Below are 23,921 nucleotides of genomic sequence, written 5' to 3'. Positions count from 1 at the left end.
ACTATGCAACCATTGAGAAATCCAAGTATGCTTAAGGGTTGAGGGTAGTAGGGAGGAATTATGTACGTAGTTAATAGTAGTGCAACATAGACTGGTTATGAGGGGCACTACGTTATACAAAGTTCTACGTTACGAGAACTTTGTGGAATAAGCAATGACAAAGAATTAGGGCATCATTTGAGTATTCTAGGTGGTACTGCAAAATTGCTAAAATTGTTGCCACATGGTCTGGAGAGAGAAAGAAATTCCACATCCTTCAATCTAACCTTAGTTCTCTTTTGAAACTCTGAGTGGATTTGTGTGTTAAAGCTTTGCTAGCATTGATTGTAATAGCAAGAATGGATATTCAAAGACTATTGCAATGAAGGAAGTATGCTAGTAGAGATACAAATGGTTTTGGGGAATATCAATGAAGATGGAATAAGGGCCTTACGATCCTCTCAAGGTGATGGGATTGGGCCTTAAACTCATCCTATACAATGCTTGAGCATATCCCAGTATAGCTCCAACAGACCAACCAATTGATCCATACTGCATCTGAAACTCATACCTACAAAATCAACATTAGAATGAATCATTCAACATTGGCACAAGCCTTAAGAAAAATAATGTCACAAATTACTGATTCTTCAAACTAAACCTGATAAACAATTCCAAATAGGGGCATAAATAATTGCAATAAATTGTAGGAACTATTTTAGCGCAAATTTGTGACTTACAGATAACAAGCTAGTCAGTACAAATCATGTATCATAATTTTATGAACTTTGTTGTTCAATAGTTTCTTGGTTAGATCAACATTTTAAATCATACACTATGATCCATCATCAAAATAAATGAGTCAAAAATTTAATTATATAAACTTTTGCATTACCTGCATTTCTCTGGGAGTTTAAGCTTCTGGAAGTTGAACCAAGAGTCACCAGTTTCTACAATGATAATTGTCTCATTTGATAGCATGGCCTACAAATAAGAAGTGTTTACCCATTAATCTATAGGAACAACAACAAAACCAAGGATTGAAGTACCGAATGAACCATAAGTCATTTTATGATATGTAGTGATTCTCAATAATTTTACCTAGATGTGTTTGAATAACAATGACTCTAAGAGCCTCGTTTGGAGCACCTTTCAAGGGAACACCGTGTTCTCAAATATATGCTAATAATTATCGAAGGCCATTGTATTGTGCTTCAACTTCTTTGCGATGGCTTCTAAGAAGTCTTTCATTAATATACACCCAAAAGTAGGTCCATTTGTGATAGTTACCAGATTAGGTTGCACAATTATAGCTTTCTCTTTCTTCAAGAGTAATGAATATCCCATTGAGCTATATTCATTAAAAATGGGCCCTGCAAATAAGTAAGCATCTACAGACTCAACTATTTCAGCAAAGAATACAGTATCGACTACACCCCAGTAAGTTCTTATGAAATGTGGAAGAGTCTTTGAAACTTTACCCTTAGTCGATGGCATTACGGCCACAACATAACCTGAAGCATTTTTCAATTCCATAAATGCATCTTTTTCCTTAACAACCCTCATCTTTGGACCCCTAACCAACACTTGCTTAACTGTTGCATTTAGGAACTCTATAGTTGTTTCCACAGCTACTTCCAAACTTCTTGGATTGCTTAGCCTATAGTTCATGCTAGCCAAAAAAACTATTAGAAAAACAAGTTACAAGTGGCTTCAAATGCAATGAGCAATGCAAGAGTTTTATGACATACAAACCTTGCTTTTAATTTAATTAATGGATTTTGTGACCCACCAAGACCTTTCAAACATTAGAAAACTGTAAGAACATGTCATGGTGAAACAAAACAAAAAGCACACTTCTAAATTCATTTTGCAAAGGGTACACACACATTAAGAAGCAATGAAAAGGGAATAAAGTTTACACATCGACCCAATGTCTTGAATGATAATTTAAACCTTACTACTGTCAAACAGAGTATTGAAAATAATGTGTGTGGTGAACCTTCCATGCTAAAAGATATATACTAGATCAACTAAGGAAGAGTTGAATATAGTATAATGAGAAAACTAATCTGACAACATTTAAAATAATATGAATGAAAAAACCCTCAAATGTGTTTCATTGATTCTAAAAATGAAAATGCTGATCAACCAAACCAAAGTAAACCTATAGACATTAAGATCTTGAAAATACAAAAAAGACAGGAGGCCAAAGACTAAAAAATCTTGATCACCCCTCAAAAGAAAAATTTCAGTCGGAAACAAGAGGCCGAGATCCACAACATGAACAACTCACACATTTAATACTTAGACATGTAGGACATTGTACAAGTACAAAAATTAAAACTAATTCCAAACTAATCAAATTTCCACAGTCTATTTGAATATTATGTATAGCTTTTCGATTTTGATTGTGTATGTATTTTGTATTTTTTAATATCAATGGTTTATATCATACTATGATCCATTGTCTGAGCATACAAAATATGTAATATGAGAAAAAACTTGCAATCTGCAACTACAATCTGATGATGGATCAAAGAATGAGATTCTAAATAATGATGCTAAAAAAAGTAGAATCAAAACAAAAAGTCCATGTAGAAGAAACTAATTTACCTAAAAGGAAGAAAAAAGCCCACTTGGGAGTGAGCCATAATGGAATAGGCTCATCATAGAATGTATGGTGTGGAATGCCAGGGAGATTATAGCTAATGCTGATATAAACTAGCTTACTCTCAATAAGCAGTACAGAAATGGCATGATCAGTACCTTCACAATTTTTCTCAGTAGTTTTGGGTCATTAAATTGGATAGAAAATTGATAGTAAAATGTGAAAGAGAACACACATAATTTTACATCAAAATAAGTTTGCATCCTACATATGAGTATGCATCAAAACTGAATTTTTACCTCCTCAATCTATCTATATCAATAAAGAAATAAGACGTTTTTGTAATACAAAATTCTTGAACCCTATTCAACTATAATCTTGCAAACCTACAAAATAAAACAAAATCCATAAGAACTAAAATAAAAGGATTTATTTCTAACAAACAATCACATATGCTTTGTATATACCTTAGGACATGATACAAGCTGTTTCACAAGCAACACTAAACATTCCAATTTTTTTCTCATTTACTAGAGTGATGATAAACTATATGCAAAGTAGAAATAGTGCAGCATAATAGATGATTAGTATCTAGAATTTTTAATACTGAAAATTATAAAGAATGTAATACTCACAAGTGTCACTGCCTAAGAGAATGCAACCCAAGTTTATCATGATCTCTGCAGCATTCATTGCATTGGGAATTGTTGGCATAAAGTTATTTGCCATTAGTGACAACACTTTTCTCACAGTATTAACCGAGTAAAGAAGAACTCAGTGTTAACCGAGTTCGGTCGGTTAACATAGAACTTAGTATTAACCGAGTTCAGTCGGTTAACTAAGAACTCAGCATTAATCGAGTTCGGTCGGTTAATTAAGAACTCAATATTAACCGAGTAAAGATGGATGCAGTGTTAACCGAGTTCGGTCGGTTAACATAGGACTCAGTGTTAACCGAGCTCAGTCGGTAAACAAAGAAGTTTGTTCTACCAAGTTTGTTTTGCTATTTGGCCGACTCAGTTAAATTTTGTCTACTTTTATTCAGCCGACCATTGCATGTAATTTTAACTTGGATGGTATATATATGTAATGTATTGTATCATTCTAAATGTAATGTGAAGAATGTGTGCGAAAGCATGTAAGCTGAATTTTGAAGGTTTTCAGCAAGGTCAGCATTGGAGCAGAAATGTTTTATCTGTCATATTAAGGACAATCAGAGCATAGCGGATCTTATCAGCAATCAGTTGTATTCAGATCCACTATTTCATTCTAACAGGTGAATCAGTTTTTATAAATCCTTTAACAGGGTAGACTTAACAGTCTTTGTACTAAATCTCCTAACAGAGTGCATACTTATGAAGTATGTTTCAAATCCTTTAACAAGGTGGATAAAACAATCCTTTATGCTCCTAACAGGGTAGATCACCAGAAGTGATCATTGTATGCCTTAACCGGCTAACTTCCTACTGCAGTAAAGAAGATTTGTGGGTTTCATCCCCACCCCAGTTTTACTTTCTATTTTGGAAGGTTTCTGGGTCACCAAAATCTCTGTGCTTATGTGTTATGAATGTCTACATACTGCAGATTAGGTGATTAAATATTTTACTGGTTAATATGAATTGATTTAAGATTTTATGTTTACTGATTCACCCCTCCCCTCTCAGTAAACTGTTATATCTTGAATATTTCCAACAATTGGTATCAGAGCTAACTTGGTTCTCAGGACAAAGCTTGATAGCTTGAGCAAAGATCAAAGTCAATGGAGATATTCAGATTGGAGAAAGTTATAGAAAATGAAAAGTTAGATCTTGAAATGGCCATGGTTCAACTTAAAGAAACAAAGGAACATCTTTCTCAATCCCTAAAAAGAAGAAAGGATCTTGCAAAACAAATGAATGATCATCAATATGTTGAAGTGAAGATTGAAGACCTGTTACCATCAAGCAATTCAGAAGAAGCTGACCAAGCAATCAAAGAACTTCTAGAAAAGAATGGATCTCTGCAAGAAGAGGTAAGAAAGCTTAAGAGAGAACAAGAAATACAGTCAATCAGGCTATGTGAAGCTTTGGATCAAAGAAACAAAGCACAAGAAGAACTGGAAGATAGAAGTCATGAAATCCGCAATCAAACTCATCAGTATGAAGATCTCATAGACCAACTCACCAATGCAAATGAAGAAATCAGGATTCTTAGAGCACAAAATGAAAGAATAAGGAATGATTTGAACATTGAAAAGCAAATAAATGAAAGTCTACAGAATGACTTGAGATCAGAAAGACAAATCAATGAAAGCTTGGAAAATGACCTAATCTCTGAAAGGCAAGTCAATGAAAGGATGATGAAATCTCAGGTAGACGCAAATCAATTGAATGAGCAAAATCTTCAAAAACAAACAAGCAAAGCTGGTCTTGGATACAAAGAAGCTGGTGAATCCTCCAAGCAAGGTGAACAAAGGAATAAAATATCCAATTATAATCATTGTGGCAAGATAGGTCATACATCAAACAAATGCTGGAGCAATGGGAAAGCAAAATTCAATGGTAAGTGCTTCAACTGCAATCAGCATGGTCACAAGGCAAATGAGTGTAAAGAAAAACCAAAATTTGAAGGCAATTGTTACAAATGCAAAAAGCATGGTCACAAAGCATTCCAGTGCAAATCCAAATCATTCAATCCAGCTGAACAACTTGTCAAAGCCATATTCGGATGGGACTACAACACCTGGTGCAAATGTCACTATTGTGGAGAGTATGGACATACTGGCATGAATTGTGCCAGACATCACCTAAGGAAAAAGGACACAACTGTAAGGTGCTATACATGTACAGAACTCGGTCATATAGCCAAAAATTGCATGAATATCAAAAGAATTGAAGATGAAAAGAAAATCAAAGCAGATAACATTCGAAAGCAAATGAAGCAGCAATGGATTCCAAAATCTACCGAACAAGATAAGTCAGATAGGAGTGTCACTCAAGAGGTGGGTGACTCTACCATTTCCAATTAGTATTCATATAAGAAACATTGGAACTGCATCTTCCAAGATTTATCCTATGCAGCTCCAAAGGAAGAAGATGGATCAAATTAGTATTGTAGATACACTCTGACTCCAGGACGGTTCAATACTTTACCAAGTTTGGTTGGATGTAACAAAGCTTCATTAACCGAGTAGCAGTTACCGAGTTGAGTCGGTAAGAGACTTTGCCAAGTTCGGTTGGTCACAACTAAGTTTCATTGACCATGTTGTGTCAACCGAGCAAGGTCGGTTCGTGACCTAACCGAGTAAGGTCGGTACTTCAATATTTTCTTTCGATCGCCGAGTTGATAATATCTACCAAGCTAGTGGATGACAACCTGTCATTTCTTCTACCATCGTACCAAAACATTTATGGAAAATTTGTTATCAAAAGGGGCAAAATTTGATCTAAATTTTTACTGCGAACAAAGAGCTAAGGTATTTTCTGCAATTTCAGAGCGAGCTTAAGACATTTCCGAGCGAATTTTTCAAAAGAGCGAAAGAATCAATTCAGAATTTTTCTACACCTACCAAGTAACAATGGCATCCGGAAGTGGAAGCTCTAAGACTAAGAAAGGTTCAGAAATGCTGGTTAGAGGAGAGGAATGGAAGGCGCCGAACTTCAAATTAGCACCAGCTATTGCAGAATCACTGGACCCTAATGGTGCCCAATCTCAAATTCCTTCAAAGGTACTTCTTGTCAATGATATAAGATCTCATTTTAAATGCTCTATTCAAGAACTTGGAAACCTAGAAATTGATAATGCCCTAGGTGAAATGAGCATAGATGGAAACCTAAAACCCGAACATAAGCATCTTGAAACAAAAGGGTTAACCCACATTTCGCACTTGCCAAGGAAATTTCAAGTTAAATGGGTTAGGTATGTACTCAGTCGAGTTCACAATGGCCAATTGTGGTTAGAGCAACCAGTGCTCATCACAAAGAAAATGATTAACAAAATTACTGGACTCCCCATGCTGAGCAAAGCCAAGTCTACCAAAATCCTAGGTCGGGAGGAATTGCAGAAACTGACCCAAGCAGAATGGGATGGTAGGGGACTTAAGCTGAATACTGTAGCTGACGTCGAATTGAGATTTGGCATTCACGTCATTGCTCACAAAATCTATAGTTCAAGCCGTCCAAACAGTGTACCCTGTGAAGCTGTAGATCTGGCGTACAAAATAGTGAAGAAGAATTTAGAATTTGATTTATCAGAATTACTTTTATCCCAATTTAATAAGAATATGGAAAGCATTAGAACCTCCAAGAACAATCCCTGCAAATTCGGTTCGCTTTTGATTTGTTTATTCTTCTATATTCAGAAATCTTTTCCATCAAAGGGATCAGTAGTATGGAGAAAAGATATACCAATTCTTTATCAGATAAACGAGTTCATTGCAGAACTAGGTGAAAATTTTGATAGTATTTTGGATAACTATTTTGAAAAATTTAAGGAAAAGATGAATCATAGGTTCCGAATTCCACCCAAACTGGTTGAAGAATACAAGGAAGACATATGCTTCATGGTAGATTGCGACAAGGTATACATTCAGGCAGCCAGGCCTCGAGTAGCATGGGTGAAACCTCTTCCCTATGAGGTAAAAATTGACGAAGCCAGGGATATCATAGAAGCACTGGTGAATGAACCAGTAGACCCAAGGCAACCAATTTTTGGAACATATGATCAAGCTAAGGCCAGAATTGAGCTCCAAATTAAAATCCCTCAGGCCATTAGCAAAGGAAAGAGAAGGATAGCCCAACTGAAGACGGAAGTTGGCTCTCTTATGATAACAGAAGGCAAAGGAGAAGATGAAGAAGAAGAAGAGGAAACCGAGTCAGACAAGGAAAAGGAGCCTCAACAAAAGAAAGGCAAGGTGATCATCACCAAACCTAAAAGGCAAGCCTCTGCAGTCTTCTCCAGGAGAACAAGACAAGGAAAGAAAGAACCTGTACTTGTTAAGCCTCCACTCACATTTGAGGATAGATTGAAGCAATTAGAAGCAGGTGCTAGCTTCACAAACTTCAAAGCATTGAAGTTTGAAACCAGAACAGAACAAGAAAAGATGCAGATTGAGGAACTGGTACTGAACAAGATGGGTAAATGGAAATACTCACCAGACCAGATAGCCTCCCAGATCTCCAAAGAACTATTGGAGAGGTTGCAAATCAGATGGGAAGCTACAACCAAGACTGTAAAAGACATCTATGAGCAGACACTAAAAAATCTCTTGCCGAGTTTCACTAATGCTGAAGTGAAAGCATCACTGAAAGATCACGAAGGCAATATGATGATTAGATTCCACACCTGTTTGATACTTGTCAAAGATATTGAGCATGTGGTAAATAATGCAACAAACATGTGTAAAAACATCTATCATCTACACAAATCCAGTGATGATACTGTTGAAATCAAGGACATTGACAACAGTGATGATGATGAAGATGATGATGATATTGAAGATATTCCAGGGGATCTTCATTCAATCATGTTAGAAGTGGAAGAAGAGGCTGAGAAAGAATTAGAGGAAGAAGAAGCTGAAAAAGAAATGGAGGAGAAAGAAGATGAACAAGCAAAGGTGGAAGAAGATCCAGTACAAATTGCAGCTGAAGTCATTGCATCTCTTCCACACTCTCCATCCAAAACAGTTACATCAACTATGAAAATAGCTTCTACTAGTAAGTCCTCTCAGCTCCGTGTACCATCTATGCAAGTTCCAATCACTTCATTAACTGAGCTGCAACCACCTTCATTAACCGAGTCTCCATCAGTCTCTGCAGTAAGTTCATCATGCACATCAACCTCTACTGCAGAATGTATAATAAGTGTACCTACAGATACTACAAGTTTGACTTCTCTTAATCAAATTTTGGCAACTATTAGCTCTTCCACTCCATCCTGTACAGCAACATCAATTTTTGATACCATTTGCACATCTCTTAGTCTTCCTTTACATAGTCCTATTCCAGTCTTATCAGCCAGCCCTGCCTCATCAACTATAGTCTCAGTTCACAAGGGTCAAGATGGAGTCTTTGCTGGAAAAGCAAAAAGATACATGTTTTCCAGCAAGACACTGGATGAGGAAATTGATTTGGATAAGGACATTATCCTTCCTAAAATAGATCTTGATACAGCATCAGTTGATGAAATGAGAATGCTCAGTCAGCTATTGGAGCAGAAGGCTAGGCAGAAACAGCTACGGCATGAAAGAGATCTGGAATATAGCATCATTGAGAGTGCTAAAAATATCATAACAGAGGCTATAGGTGTTGAAGTAGATTCTACTCAACACATTTTGATTCAGTTGGAAGAGGCTGTAAACAAATTCAATGAGGATACCTCCGGCCAAGAAAAGTTGATTGAAAAGGCAGAGAAGAAATTTGACAATAAGGTGCTTGAGCACATTGCTCAGCATATTGCATTAAATCAGGTAGAATTGTCTACAATTTTGAATAATTTTGAGAATTCTTTTAATAATGTAACTTCACTTTTTGGAAAACTCTGTGATGTTACTAAGTATACCAAGGATATAAAAGAAAAGTTGAATAAAATTGATGAGGATATGAAGGTCAGTGCCCAAGTGCTGCAATCTGACCTCAGTACAAGTTCATCCCATCATCATAAAATAAGATTTTTGTCGGAGAAACAGGCAGAATTGTTGAGAGAGGAAGCAAGAATCAGGTCTACTCTCATAGATATCCAGAATATGATTCTTCCTGTCATGACTTCAATGCAAAAGCATATTGCTCATTCCAGAACATTGATTCATGACAACAATTTCTCAGTTGCAGATCATATGATTGAACTTTCTGCAGAAATTCAAATTGCACTCTCCTCCAGCAAAATTTTGCAAGAAAATTGGGATAAGACTTTGGCTCTTATTCTCAAGGTACATTCAGAATTTCTCTCTCATTTTGAAATCTCAGTGTAAATATATGTTATTTGGCATTATTGTCAAAAAGGGGGAGACAGAACTTCAGAACTTCAGAGCTATCCGTGCAAAGATATATGTATTGATCTGTAAATACTGTGCATATTGTATGGGGGAGACATACATCTAATAAGATCTACAATTTTGGAAACTTTTTGAAATGTATGTCAATTTCTGTACATAAACTTTGATACATAATTGTTTTTGTCACTAATGCCAAAGGGGGAGATTGTTGGCATAAAGTTATTTGCCATTAGTGACAACACTTTTCTCATAGTATTAACCGAGTAAAGAAGAACTCAGTGTTAACCGAGTTCGATCGGTTAACATAGAACTTAGTATTAACCGAGTTCAGTCGGTTAACTAAGAACTCAGCATTAACCGAGTTCGGTCGGTTAATTAAGAACTCAATATTAACCGAGTAAAGACGGATGCAGTGTTAACCGAGTTCGGTCGGTTAACATAGGACTCAGTGTTAACCGAGCTCAGTCGGTAAACAAAGAAGTTTGTTCTACCGAGTTTGTTTTGCTATTTGGCTGACTCAGTTAAATTTTGTCTACTTTTATTCAGCCGACCATTGCATGTAATTTTAACTTGGATGGTATATATATGTAATGTATTGTATCATTCTAAATGTAATGTGAAGAATGTGTGCAAAAGCATGTAAGCTGAATTTTGAAGGTTTTCAGCAAGGTCAGCATTGGAGCAGAAATCTTTTATCTGTCATATCAAGGACAATCAGAGCATAGCGGATCTTATCAGCAATCAGTTGTATTCAGATCCACTGTTTCATTCTAACAGGTGAATCAATTTTTATAAATCCTTTAACAGGGTAGACTTAACAGTCTTTGTACTAAATCTCCTAACAGAGTGCATACTTATGAAGTATGTTTCAAATCCTTTAACAAGGTGGATATAACAATCCTTTATGCTCCTAACAGGGCAGATCACCAGAAGTGATCATTGTATGCCTTAACCGGCTAACTTCCTACTGCAGCAAAGAAGATTTGTGGGTTTCATCCCCACCCCAGTTTTACTTTCTATTTTGGAAGGTTTCTGGGTCACCAAAATCTATGTGCTTATGTGTTATGAATGTCTACATACTGCAGATTAGGTGATTAAATATTTTACTGGTTAATATGAATTGATTTAAGATTTTATGTTTACTGATTCACCCCTCCCCTCTCAGTAAACTGTTATATCTTGAATATTTCCAACAGGAATATCCTACTTATTTGCAAACACCAGTAACACTGCATCTCATAGTTCATCTTGCAAGAGCAAGAAACTTAAATGATAAAAAATAATTCTATGGATAACATGAAAATAATTGTTAAAAGAATGAGGCCAATTTTACACATAATAACCAAAGTTGCCACCCATGAGAAAGACATGAAATCTTCTTGATCTATTTTCCAATTGTGTTTATACAATCCTAAAAATTCACTTTGATAGTTCTGACTAATTATTTTTGGAAGGATTTTATTTGCTTCATCAAATGAGTGTATATTGTAGTCTTGGCTTCTTGTATTTTTCAAGATAGTATCATTACTCGTCTAGTATTGTTCAATCTGAAAGGATGATATTGATATGTTGTTTTTCTATAACAACCAAAACAAGGGGTTGCTAACCTTTACACAAACAAGGGATGAAAGCATAAACATAGGGCATCAACAACACAACAAAATAAACCTTTTCCTATGCACTTGGACAAAAGTCTAAGCAATGCTATTGTTAGGATTACAACAAAGGAAACCCCACTACAACCTGTCAACAAGGCCCAAGAGTGATTATTTAAGAGTCAGCATTATCAGTAGAATTTTGTTCAAAACAGAAGTGGGAGCAGTAACTTCAACAACATAGGCCACAAGGCTAGCGCGTATCACACTTGAAATACGGTCTAACATCCAAAATTGTGACAAGAATGGAAGCGATAGAAGTCTAGCTCAGACCAACAGCATGAGAAGCATCAATATAATCAAAAAAAGTTTCTTCTTCATTAGAAAAAAAGTCCTCAAAAGGAAAATCTAAAACAAAATCAGAAGCTCTAATTGCAAATGGTCATTTTCCACGGCCCTCCATCAAGTGATAGCACCTATCCAACACAAAATGGCAATCATTAGGCATGTATCCTATAGAGATGCAATCTCTACAACAAAATGGAAAACCCTCATAGTCAATGCTTCACCCATGGCCTATCATCAACCATTATTGAAGGGTAGAGATCTCTATTTCAACTAGAATACAAACATAGAATAGCCCAAAATTGTACTAGATCCATCCAATTTTAGGAACTAGCAAAGGGAATTTCCAATGGCCTCGAGCAAAACAACTCACAAAAGTGAAATAAAGATGAGGAAGGAAAACCCAAACATAACTCACATAGGTATAGCTCAATGTCATCAAACATTAGGGACTTCAAAGAATTAGTCACTCAACGGTGTAAATCTTAGAGGCACTAGAGACTCTAAGAATTTATAGACCATACTTCTGCACTGATAAAAGTTCATGTTATCACCACAAAATAGGACAAACTTTCCATAAGACTTGATAGCCCAAGCATAGCCCCTTCAACCAAAATTTGACAAAAAATTATCTAGAGCATTCAGTGGGTCTAGAACCACCAACAAGAGAAAATATCCTAGCACATAGAAGCCTAGCTTAGCGCTACACCAAGAGAGTCAAACCCCAACAAAAACCATCCAATGGATCTCTTCTGATGGGGTGTGTTACGAGTATATTAAGTTCCCCTCTTTCTCCAGAGTGGAAAACATCATGAATTTTGAGTTTAGATCTACGTTATGTAATACTACTTTACTCATGTTTAGAGACCCTTACATATATTTAGCAATAATTGTTATATCTACTCTATAATAAATGGCAGTGTAATAGCATACTAGCATTAGAGTTCATAACCCACATCAAAAGTGGTTAGTTACACAAGAAGAAGCATCGAACATGGGACATGAGAAACAAATTCAGATTGATTTGTCCTCTATTATTAGAGGATCATAGTAAGGCACAACACAAATTATCAAATATAAATAATAGTCAACTATTATTTTACTTAGATCCCTATGAAAATGTAGCACTGAAATACAATATACATTGGAGTTAGAAATTTGGTTGACAACCAAAATCAATTGAATTGAAATAAGAAACTTCGCCAAAGAATCAACTAAATATGTAATTTTAAGCATATTTTGCTACTCAAAATGTTACGACTTCTTCTTTCTTGACCTTAAACTCGTGACATTTTCTAGTTTTACAAGGGGAAACACGATATCTCCAACTGTTAGTTCTAAATGGCTTCCACCTTAGGCGCATAGAGTCTTTGAACTAGATAGATAAAATACACAACCATGCTGAAGACCATGGAAATAGAGGATAACATGGAAAATACCAAACAACAAGTTGGATGATGATGAAGACTATAGTGAAGGTAGAATATCCCAAACATCATCAATTAATACCAAACTACCAAATGGAGTATACAAACTTGAAAAGATAAGACACACCTTACAACTAAATGAAACTCTAGAAGCTACCATCAAATGGCATGACATTGAATCATTACCAATAAATGAATACAACATAGAGAAGCTACTAGATATGGTATTTCTATTCATTTTTCAAATGAAAGAGTGCAATAGGTATGCAACCATGACTAAGGAAAGTGCAATTTCACTGCATTTTTCATGTTGATGTTGAGATACAGAACTGTGCAATCCAATCTCCCAAGGAATAGACAGCACCACATATCGCCATCTTTGCCAAAACAAGATTTGTCATAAAGTGATGTTAGAATAGTTACTAAAATGGTCATAAATTATGTTGTTATAGTAAAAGAATACTTTAACTTAAGAAAAAAAACTATACAATATTAAAACATGATATTGTGCTTTAAAAACTAAAAAGGTACCTGTAATGAAGAACTTCATTTCGACTTGCTAATTGGTTGTCACTATTAACTATAAGCTTATCTTTAAAGTTTGAGCTTCACTTGATTTCGAGAATAGTTAAATATTCTCTACTTAATAGAGACAACCACGTGAAGGTGGAAGCTCATTTGACCGCTCCCCCCCCCCTCCCCACCTAACATCACTTAATTCCCTATTAACATTTAATAACATTCAATTCATCCATTTTTGAAATATAACATTCAATCATTATAATCACATGATAACATTCATTAACACGTAAAATTCATAAACACACAACATTCATGAATAATTCAAAAGTAAGTCATTCATGAATAATTCATTAACACAATATTCATTAACAATATTCAAGAGTAAGTTATTCATGAATAATCATATCTTTTTTGCTTTCTTGCCTAATCTTTTTTTCATAAAATTTCTAAGAGGAATATCAATGTCCTCGTCATCCCCATTAACATTTAATAACATTCAATTCATCCATTTATGAAATATAGCATTCAATCATTATAATCACATGATAAAATTCATTAACACATAAAATTCATAAAAACACAACATTCGTAAATAATTCATTAACATGCAACATTCAAGAGTAAGTCATTCCTAAATAACTCATTAACACCCAACATTAATGAATAATATTCATTAACACAATATTCATTAACAATATTCAAGAGTAAGTCATTCATGAATAATCATTTCTTTTTTGCTCTCTTGCCATTTCTTTTTTTCATAAAATTTCTAAGAGGAATATCAATGTCCTCGTCATCCCCCTCTTGTACTGGTTCTAACACATGTCTCCTTCTCATCCGTTCAGGAACATCATGAGGCCGTTGCTCCAAAGGGGGGTCTGCTGCAATAACAAGTAATCCATGAGTTAAATTCACACCATTTTATATTAGTGATGTTAGAAGTTGTAATCTTTCCTTGGTGTGTTTATAAACCAAGATTAGACCTTCTTTATTTATTGTTGTAATATATTAGGATATAAGCCAAGGTATCCTAATATGTTTCTTTTTGTCCTTTTTCCACTACATCTTATTTTTTCATCTAGTGGAATATGTGAGGACAACTATTTATTGTAATTTCTAATTTTAGATTATTCCTCCTTAAGAGGAATCTCACACTTGGCATCACACACTTATGAATGGTGGCATTCATAGACATGGGAGTTACATTCTAACTCCTCTCTCTCATCTCTATTTAAGAGATGACCCTCTTCTCTCATTTAACAATGAGATTTCTTCCTCTTCTCAATTATTGTATGAGCATTGCTCTCTCTCTCTCTCTCTCTCTCTCTCTCTCTCTCTCTTTTTAGGCTTTTCATGCCTCATTCATAATGTCACAAGGGGTTTTCTTTGCTTTCCCCTTTCCAAATATCTTATCTCATGGTGTTGGAGCTTGAAGCTTTCTCTCTCCTATTTTATGGTAATATCTTTTCATGCATTTACTCACTTAGATTCTTTCCTGGTATTGCTTATTTATAGATTTCTTTTTCCATTTCTAATATAGTATGAGAGCCATTTAATCTTTGTTTTGAGTGTTTGCATGAAGGTACGATTCGAAGGAGACTCTTGAGAGAGATTTCACTAATTTCTTCTTTAATCTTCTTAAGTTGAAAGAAATTAATTTTTTTTTTTTGGGTTTGGCTGGTTTACCGCCAAACCAGATTAACTCCTGTTTGCTCTAATTTGTGCAGGTTTAGGAGATTGCATGTTATTGTCGTAATTTTCATTATAGATTTGTGTATTTTAGAGCGCTAGGGCTTATAGTTGTTGTTGATTTAAATATATTTGATTTAAAGTGATACTTTGCTTATTCATCATTCCTTCTTGCAATTCATGTACTTTATCAGAAGTAGTTGTCCGCATGAACAGTAGTGCACATTAGTTTGCTTTTTCTAGCCATTGAACTTGCCAATATTTTAGTTTTTTTTTTCTCTAAAGTTTTCTTCTCCTCCCCTGAAAGAGGTGAAGAGTTCTGTATTTCTCTCCAAAATCCTTTGCATTTGTATTTCAATGCTTCATATGTTTGATCAGAAATTAATGCATGTGTCCACACATGGTCATCCATTCCTCGGCTATCTGTCTCAGCGTTCATTATGCCGTTCCCAACCATGATTCCTTTGAGGTTTATAAACCAATCGGTGGATTTGTTCTTGTGGTTAATAATTGTGTCTGCCAGTTTCAATATATAATACCCTGCATAAATTTCCCCTGCTATATAGAAGTCCCTATGTTTGTACTGCGAAAACCGTTCAAACCACTTTACCAAGAAAGCGAAGGAATCATTGGCTGTTGTTTTATCGCCATTCTCTTTGTAATCAGCACTGATATTAGAATATGAGAATCCGACCCAATTTAAATGAATCCGCTACAAAAACATGTAAATAAAAGCATAAGCTAAGTGTCTATCATTAAATTAGGATAGTTTCTAATTCATAAGAGCTTCATCTGCCATAAAAGATAGAAAAATCCTGTAAAAATATCACGAAAGTCTTTCATTCCAGTACTTTTGCCTTCTATTCCTCACGCTCAACTGTTCCCACTTCGTCTAGCCATTCAGGATGTTTAGTCACTCTATGTTTCGCAGTTTATGGTAGGGGAAGCGAGCATCGGCTACGGTTTATTTGCACTCTTTTTTTTTGCACCGGCTACAGATCTATCTTCGATTAATCTTCAGAAACAGAGCTCATCAGAGTATTCCCTTTTTGAAATGGACGGTGGTAGGTTTCGAACCCCCAACCCTCTGCCGCTAAATCTGGGCATGTAAGCCAAATCATTTGGCTTACCGTCAACTGCATCCACAGCCTCCCCATGCAAACTGCTCCCCTTCTGATCACGTATTTCCATTTCTTTGCGCTTGGGGCAATGATGCAGCTAGTGAGGTTATTCCCAGAATCCCTGAGGCAGAACGAGCACGCCGTCCTGGTGCACGCCGTGAGGGCCTCCTGATAAAACGTTCACCAAAGGATTTGCCTCAGTGAATGTAGAGGCAAATCTTCTTCTTATGCTTATTGCATCTTCTTCGTTCTTGTAAGCTTCTGCTTGGCTGCCCCTAATTATACTTCTTTTTCTTTTTAAATCTGGCATGGTAAGACATTAAATGTAGATAGAACGGATCGAGCATTGGAGCACCATTTAGAATGTTTGAGAAGATCAAAAATGTTACATTATAGTTTGGAGGATGTTTCATATAGTTTACATCCACAACAAACAATTTAAAAGCTAACACTTGGATAGAAAATTGTTTAGATAAGCTTCAACTATTCTTAAAAGTCACACAGTAAAAGAAGAATTAAGGATAGAAAAAAATAAAAAGTCAACTTTAACACTTTTACTATAGAAATTAAGAAAATTAGTATGTGATCATGTTTAAACCATTCGCTTTAATAATGCCACATAATTTTGATCCTATAAATAAGGTATAAGAGTTTAAGAAATAGTAAATTTCATAGAGTGGAAAGAAATAGTAGAAATTATCAGCATTATTTATAAGAATGAAATTTGGGTTAGAGTTTTCCAAAAAAAAATTCCTAACTTTAAATGCTTGCAAACAAATGCTTTCATGCAAATTAAAATAACATAAATGCTTACACTTGTAGGGGACACGGCCAATAATGGAGAATGCATGCACAACTCCTCCAAATAAGGAAAGAATTGTAGAACTTTGACATTAGCAAAATCTTCATCATCAGAACAGGTGATTTTCTTGATTGATTTCACTTTTGCAAAATGTTCCAGAAGTTGAGTGTTAGTTTCCAAATAGAGACATTTAGGTAAACAGAAGCTCACCATTATCTTACTGGGCAAACTACAATCAATAATTCTAATGCTTTCTAAGAGTGGACAATTCACATCCAATGTCATATATATATCATTGACATGTCAAAGGGGTGATACAATCAAAAGATCAAAACTAAGTGCTAATCAGAGCACTATCAATATCTCAAGTCTCAAAATGATACATCAAATATACAATGAATCTCATGATCAATAAAAAGATACAAAAAGGAACAAAAGATAGCATGGACCTAACTACAACCTTCCCCCTCATCACCAGGAGGAGGAGGAGGAGTAACATCTGCACGTGCAGAGGCACTACACCATCAGAAGCTCAAGCATAATCAAAGAACCTTGAGACATGTTGAGCTAGAGGTACTGCATTTTCATATACTACATAATAATGAGCAGCCCAAAAGGTATGATGACAGGTCTCATCTCACTCTAACTACAGGTCTCAGGTATGATTACTATATTATATTACAATTATTATATATCATTATATATTACAATTACTGAATATCATTTATCACCTATATTGCTAACACATACAACTATGGTACATGTAGTTGAGCATTACTATATTTTCAAGACATAATATAGATATATGTGAAGTTATATATCATTGATAATTCACATCCAGTGTCATATATGGCTCTATGTGTAGCCATGGTCTATAGGTAACATACATAATGTCATCCAAATGAAGTCTCAAATAGTTTGTCTTACCTAGTGTAGGCTGGATCATCTCTCCACAATACCAATAAATATAAATCTAAAAGTGTTGTTGTCAGTCCTCAAAGATAGGAACGTGATTGTTGTCATTAACTTGTGTTTCTGGCATTGAACGTGATGCTTATTACTTTTAGGAGACTGACCATTAGTAAAATTCTTGCAAAGTTTTTCAAAAAAATTGTACTTGTCATTACAATTATTGAATATCATTTATCACCTATACTGCTAACACATACAACTATGGTACATGTAGTTGAGCATTACTATATTTTCAAGACATAATATAGCTATATGTGAAGTTATAAGTGCACTATTTATATCTTATGTAGGATTTATGCCCAGATTGAGATATATATAGTTGTGTCAGCATTGAGATTGAGATTTATAAGCAATTGTGTCAGCATATGAATTTAGGATTTCTAAGTAGTTGTGTCAGTTATATCTTATGTAAGATTTACGCCCAGATTGAGATTGAGATTTATAAGCAATTGTGTCAGCATATGAATTACATACCTTTCATCAATAGATAGATTAAATTGAGCTAGTTGAAATTGTTGATACTGAAGTTGAACCCTAAATTTGCTCATTAATGTACTAGTAGTTAATACTATTGCATACTTTTTCGAATTTGCTGGTGTACTTTCTTCTGGATTTGCTGGTGTACTTTATTTTGGACGTTCCCTTTTCTCCTTTGCATCCAAAATGAATTCATTCCAGTCGCTCACTGAAACAAAGGGAGGACGCTCATACTTCGAGTTTAGGATGAGGCTCTTTCTATATGTGTCCCTCACAACCTTAAGATGTCTGGAAGCTTTTTGTAACAATTTCTTATGAACAAAAATATTACTACCAAACTCGTGCTCTATATCTTTGATGAGCTCATCTTTAAATTTTTGATCTTGGTAGTTCCACCTTTTAAGAAAAAACACAAAATTGTTAGATATAGCTAGTATAAGAAAATACCCGAATGAAAGGAAAAATGTTGCACCAATTAATGATATGAAAAAAAATAGTGGGATAAAATTAGTTCAGTTATGATGTTCCACCTTTTACGTATGGTGGGCCCGAATCTTCGCAGCGTGAGGTCATAAAGCCTCCTATAAAATGTATCATTTCCTACAAAAAATGTCATGGGATAATTAATAGTAAGAACCATTAAAATGAGTTATGCGAAGAATACTTTTTATAGTGAATAACAAATACATAAAATGAGATACATTTCATCTTTTTAGTGATCTATTTCAGGGTTGGAGGATCAACTTGACCAAAATTGACCAAAAAAGAAGTTTGGAAAAAATTTTAAAATGTCTAAAACCAGTCAAACTCTACCAGGGTTCTATTGCTGATGTTCTGAAACTAAAAAATGTATTCTGACTATATTAATCAGTATACCTTGAAAAAAATATATAGTGCATAATACATATAACTTGCTATGAGCTTCATTTTTTGTCATTCTTAATTGATGTTGTTGTTGTCACTTAGGTTTGCACCCTTGTCCAAGGTCTATGCGTGAGGACAACCTAGCGAAACATGGAAACAACCTCCAAGTTGTGGGACTTGAACTACGAGGTTGAGTCTCCAGAGAAGGTCGGCTTCCTCTTACTGTCAGGGCGCACCTATCTATTCTCAGAAGGGAAAGGGAGAAAAAGAGCGTTAAAACAAATCTACCTAGTCTAATCTAAGGTGGTGATGCACCAAAATAGAGTGTTCAGACTCATTCCTGCCCATATATGCACTACAGAACTAGGGTAACATACAAAAGTCATACACGTCCAGATTTATATCGATCAATAATCACATACAGATCAGAAAACCAACTGAATTACACTAGGAAAAGAAGATTTCACTTGTATATTATCCAATAGGCCAAGATAGATACAGTATGTGGACCACTAATCTCAATAATACATCAATGAGAGGCAAAATGAAGCACATACACATTGACCACTGAAGAGAATGACACAGGATGCTATGTAGCTCAGAGACACGGGGATTCTACACTGCAAGTCTGTAAGCAGTAGCAGAGAAAATCAAGAAGAGTCCCCCTCCAAGAACAAAATCACAAAATTGCCTTTATAGATCAGGCATAACTTGAAGATTTCTGCGTTACATTTACTTCCTACCTATTGGCATTAACTTCCCATCTTGAGAATCCAATCGAAGATCTGATTGAATCCTAGCTTGCATACCAAGAAATCTCATATCTTTCTGAGAAAGAGCCTGGAGAAGACAGGAACGGCGCCACAACATTCCCTGACATGGTAGATGGATCGACTGGATAGATGGAGTGTCCCTCTGCACCTGATATTCACTCTGAGTTGGTGGCAATTGATTATGAAATTAGATCCACGGCAAAAAATAAATAAATGATTTCTATCCTTTCTGGTTCATGAAACAGCAGGGTCAAAAACGGTCCACATGCTGACTGGGCCACGTGGGGCAATCACTTTCCTCCCCTTTGCCACCCTGGCAGTCCTCTTCACCCGCTGACCACACCTTTATGTTTGACTGGGCACTATGTCGCTATGGGCGCCATGACCTGAAGTTCCTAATAGCGACATAGCGTCCAATAGTTATCTCTATCCGTGGTGGTACCAAACTGTGACTGCGATGTCCCAACCAGACTTTATCATTGAGTTGGCAACTTAACTATCAATCGTAACTATGATGTTAACTGCGCATCCCCCCCTAGGCCCCAAGGACATGTGGCAGAAAGCCTCCAACTTGCTATGGAAAACCTCGCACAATTTTCCCATAGCGCGATGGTGCCTGCCCTTGATCTCTGCAGATCTGACGGCTCAAAATTCAACCCTTGACTGCGCTAGCCACGTTGAAGATCTAGTGCCTCCTCATGTCTATGTTTTGATCTGGCATATGTGGCAGTCCCTGATTCACAGTAACACTAACCACCGTCAGTACACCTTTTCGATGATGCAGTATGCCCATCGTGAGACTTCTGACCTGCCGCAAACTTTTCAATCTACGACCGGGCCCATTCCACTTGGCACCACCTTAGCGATGCATCCTGGCGAGACTTGACCCTACATACACGTGGTGAAAGGGCGCCATATTGTTATACTAAAAATCTTGCAGCTTCGCCATGGCGAGATGGCGCCTGCCGTCGATCCATTCTAATCTGATGGTCGCAAAACCTGACCTCCCGCGACCCTCCTTCCTTTATGATTTGCCGAGCCCATCGAAACGTGGTGTCAACTTATTGGTCTATCGGTCACCCTGAACATTACTGCGTCGGCAACATGAAATGCGGTCCCGCCAGGACACATGGCGCAAGGGTGCCAAGTTACCGATGTTATCTACCGAGCTATTCTCGATAACGAGACAACGCTAGTCATAGATCCCTTCTAATCTGACGGTCGTGAAAACTCGCCATTCCTCTCGAAACTACTGGGCCTGCTGAACGCATGTTGTCATTTGATTTGTTCTCCTGACGTCGATTGGTAAGACCTGATTCCCACTGACACATGGTGGATGGTCGCTATCTCGCCATGTTAAAACTCGTGCATCTCTGCCATAGCGAGATGGCACCATTCGCTGATCTAAAACGATCTGACGGTGTGCAAGGAAGATCATTCCTCTCAACATATCAATGAATAAGAACTGGCCACGTATCAACGGTCTGACTAGTCCTCGTTGGCATCCCTGGACCCATGAGGACGCGTGTCCTTTAGGCGCAATTTCATTAACATAAGACCCACACAACTCTTTTATAGCGCGATGGCGCCTACTATCGATCAGCCTTGATCTGACGGTGGAGATCTTACCTTTCCATGTACTGGTGACGCTGACTGAACTCTGACTTGGGGAACGTGGTCGCTCCTTATTGGTCCAATGAAACACCTCCTTGGTCTAACAAAGCACCAACTCAGAGGGTCCATATTGCCTTGACCCCACTGATGAATACGTGGCTACATCTGATTCGCCATCTTGACGTTGGGCTGGCAAATTGCGTTGCAGAGTACTGATGGGACCCATTTGCCTGACCCTTCCTTGCCATGGTGGATTTTCTGATTGGGCGCTATGTCACCATCGAAAAATGCATTGGTTTTCTGTTGGTGCCATGGCACCTTGCCGTGTTTTGAAATTTCTGATTTGTGGAAACGTGTCACCCGCCGACGTGAGCATCTCCGTCGGGCACTATGTCACCAATGAGATTTTTTGGCCGGCGTGCGATAGCGACATAGCGCCTGCGGCACCGAAAAACTTTCCCGACCCGCCCTCCTTTGTAGCCCGCTTGCCAGACCCACCAGACATGTGTCAATTGGGCGCGATGTCGCTGATGCTAACTCTCGGGCAGTTCTTGATGGTGAGATCGCGCCGACCGTCGATCTTGCTAAAATCTGACGGGGAAGATCCTGCGGGCTACGAAATACATCATAAGGTCCGATCTTGGCATAAAAAATAATATTTCCGCGGCTAGCCATTGGATGAGCTGAGCATTTAAAATTTAAACCTTTGGCGGGTGAGCGAAAGGTAACAATTCTGGCGACTCACAGGGGGCATGAGCCTGCTCAATGCATGACCAATGCCTGAGAATGATCCATTGGGCTATGGAGTCAAAAAAGAGGGCCTGGAAGGTACAAAACCGAGAGCTGCAAGAAACCCTAACCCTAAAAGAGGAAATCAAAACATTAAAAAACCCTTGAACTCTGGCTCTGCGACTTGGAAACAAAAAATAGGACCTCCTTAGCAACCTGAGACTTGTCAAAATTTCGAGGACCGGCAACTCAAGGGAGAACTCTATGCACGTGCACTTATTGGAAAACAGGAACAAACAAAAAGAACTAAACTACTTATGTACATGGATTCCCAAACTTTCAAAAACAAGGCTTCAAATGGATCCCATTGACTGGAATGGGCAGAACTTCACCATTTGGCCTGCTTAGCTGGAATGCGTTGGCCTGTTTGCAACCGCAGATCAGATAAGGGCCACTCCATAGTGGATCAAATTTGGAATGTCTTCCTGGTTTTGCTCTATCTGAATCCCACTTGAGAACCAAATCTCCTTCTCTGAAGATTCTGGCCCTTGCCTTCTTGTCAAAGCTCCTCTTCATCTGTTGCTAATGTATCTCTAGAGTTTGCATAGCTTTGCTTCTCTTTTCTTTCAGTTCAATTAGTTCTACCATTCTTACTGACATGGCATCATCTTCAATTAGTTCCAGCTGATGAGCCAACTCCAAGGATGGGAATTCCAATGAGATTGGAAGTCTGGCCTCCCTACCATATACCAACACAAAAGGTGAATTCCTAATAGATCTCTTGGGCGTTATCCTATTAGCCCATAGAGCAGTTCTTAGCTTCTTATGCCAGGCCCTCTGGTTGTCTTCTATCGTTCTCTTTATGATTCTGATTAGATTCTTATTGGAGGATTTAGCCAAACCATTACCTTGCGGGTAGTAATTTGATGATGTGCTCAGATAGATATTGTGACTCATTTCCCATGCACAAATCTAGGTTCCAACAAAAGATTTGGCATTATCTGAGATGATAATAGAAGGAGCTCCAAACCTAGATACAATTCCATCAAGGAATTCAACAACTGATGGCTCTATAGCATCCTTCAAGGCAACTGCCTTTGTCCACCTAGTGAAATAATTGGTAGCAGCTAAGATCCATTTATGACCTGCACTAGATGGAGGATTAATGGGGCCTATGAAATCCAACCCCCACTGGGTGAAGGGCTGATCCACCTGAATGGGATGAAGAGGAAGAGCTGCAAGTCTCTGTTTTCCTAAGAAGAAAGTGCACTTCTCACATTTTCTCACATACCTATGACAATCATGAAACAAGGATGGCCAATAATAACCATCCCTCATGATCTTCATGGCAGTTGTTCTTGCAGAGAAGTGGCCACCATCAGGGCCATCATGGAGTTCTTTAATCATCCTTTCAGCTTGATCCTCTTCAAC

The 23,921-nt window shown here is 37.0% G+C and overlaps 1 pseudogene; it reads right to left on the bottom strand.

Annotated features, from left to right (window-relative positions):
* Nucleotides 1-429: 429 nt before the first annotated feature.
* Nucleotides 430-21,124, bottom strand: LOC149530889 (pyruvate decarboxylase 2-like; annotated as a pseudogene).
* Between the last annotated feature and the right edge of the window lie 2,797 nt (nucleotides 21,125-23,921).

Source organism: Cupressus sempervirens, chromosome 11 (genome assembly GCF_028749045.1).
Source record: "Cupressus sempervirens isolate cs-2001-9-10 chromosome 11, ASM2874904v1, whole genome shotgun sequence".
Taxonomy (NCBI): Eukaryota; Viridiplantae; Streptophyta; class Pinopsida; order Cupressales; family Cupressaceae; genus Cupressus; species Cupressus sempervirens.
This window is presented reverse-complemented; position numbering and strand designations above follow the sequence as displayed.